General features: G+C 34.3%; 1 pseudogene; it reads left to right on the forward strand.

Annotated features, from left to right (window-relative positions):
* Nucleotides 1-864: 864 nt before the first annotated feature.
* Nucleotides 865-1,196, forward strand: LOC102814189 (annotated as a pseudogene).
* Nucleotides 1,197-1,939: the final 743 nt, after the last annotated feature.

Consider the following 1,939-nt stretch of genomic DNA (forward strand, 5'->3'; position numbering starts at 1 on the left):
ACAATGAAGGAAATTTTAGGCTATCCTAACTCATGGAAATAAAGGCCAGATGTTCTACCTTGGTTACTGAAAGAAGCATCTCCTTGCAAATCCATCTCACATCACAGACTCAACTTCTTTTGTGTTTTCTCCTCCTACCACTGTCTTGACTTTGTGGCATCAAAGATTTGTGCTTACCCCTTCAAAATGCTATCCTTTCCTTATGCTGAACTATTTGGTTAGGGCCAATGTAATCACAAGGATCCTTATAAATGGAAGACATCGTTAAAAGAGGGAGAACCAGAGAGATGGCAGCAGGAGAAGGACTAGGTCTGAAATTGCTACTTTTGAAGATAGAGGGGCCATGAGTCAAGGAATATGCGTAGTCCCTAGAACGTGTATAGGTGAGAAAGTAGATTTTCTCTAGAGGGAAGTCAACTATGTCAATACTTGATTTAGCTCAGTGAGACCCATTTTAGCTTTGTAAATTCAGAAATATAAGATTATAAGTTTATGTTGTTTAAAGCCATTGTATTTGTGATAGTTTGTTTTAGCTGTAATAAGAAATGAATAGGGGTATCAGGTAATAATTGGAGACCTGGTTCAAGTCCAACAAAAAAGTGAAGTTTCCAATCACACCTGATGGTTCTTTTCCTTATCCCCCACATGTATAATTGGAGGGGACAATCATTTCTTTTATGTTTGGGGTTAGAGCTTTCATGGTGGGGAAGATCATATAGTCTTCTGAAACTTTTTCAGCCAAGATAGTATTCAAAAACTATATGAGGGGGCTTCAAAAAGTACAAGGAAAAATGGAATTCAAAGATAATGCAATTCCCACCCCCCAACCTTCTGCAGCCCCCTAGTACTTCATCTTGGAGGGAAATGACTAATGTTAGTACCACTCTAAAAGACTTGGGTATTCTGACTTCCAGGGTCACCACGGCTGCTAACACTACCCCCAACCTGTCGCAACTTCTGCCTCTAGAGCTTGTAGATAAGTGTATAGGACCAAGAATGCATATTGTGATGAAGAGTGATAAGGAAATTGTTGGTACGCTTCTAGGTTTTGATGACTTTATCAATATGGTATTGGAAGATGTCACTGAGTTTAAAATCACACCAGAAGGAAGAAGGTTTACTAAATTGGATCAGATTTTGCTAATGGAAATAATATAACAATGCTGGTTCCTGGAGGAGAAGGACTCAAAGTATAAGAGGATTTCTTGACTTATACTAGCATCTGTTTTATTTTATAAAAGCAACAGAATGAATTTTTGTGTTGTTCATTTTTTTAAAACTTTTTAATCTTGTTCTATAATGCTGTTTCCCGTTAAAGGGAAATGCCATTTTTTGTAAGTTAATTATGATTGTATTGAGGAAAAAAGTAAACAGTTTGCTGTTTGAAGGCAAAAATAAACATGTTTTTGTTTAACTGTAATGTTATTTACTCTACTGTAGTGGCCAGTGAAACAAAGATTGAAATTCTTTCCTCACTTGCTTTCCTGTCATTTTATGCCTATTTGCTTCCTCATTTACATGATTCTCAAAGTTGTTTCAAGCAAAATGGTGAACTTTGATTTTTGAGCAAGTACAATTAAAAAACCTGAAGTGAATTACAAACAAAATTCAGTTTAAATTCTCATGTTTCATTAGAAGATTTTTCTATTGAACAGAAATTTTGTTAACTCTGATTAAAAACAAACAAAGTACACAGGTAATATAGATACAATGTTGTAGAAATTGACGACAAGCAAAAAGGAGAATATTTCTGTACGTTGTCTTAGATTTTTTGCTATATGGCCTCTTAGATTTTCTCACTATACATTTTATTTATTAGAAACGTATGTATCTTGAACATAGTATTTTGTAGTTTCTGTTTAAGTCCTCTTTTCAATTTAAATGAGAAACATTTTTCAGTGTCAAATATTTAAACAGTATTTTATTATAAGTATAATAT

Source organism: Chrysochloris asiatica, unplaced genomic scaffold, assembly GCF_000296735.1.
Source record: "Chrysochloris asiatica unplaced genomic scaffold, ChrAsi1.0 scaffold00045, whole genome shotgun sequence".
NCBI classification, from domain to species: domain Eukaryota; kingdom Metazoa; phylum Chordata; class Mammalia; order Afrosoricida; family Chrysochloridae; genus Chrysochloris; species Chrysochloris asiatica.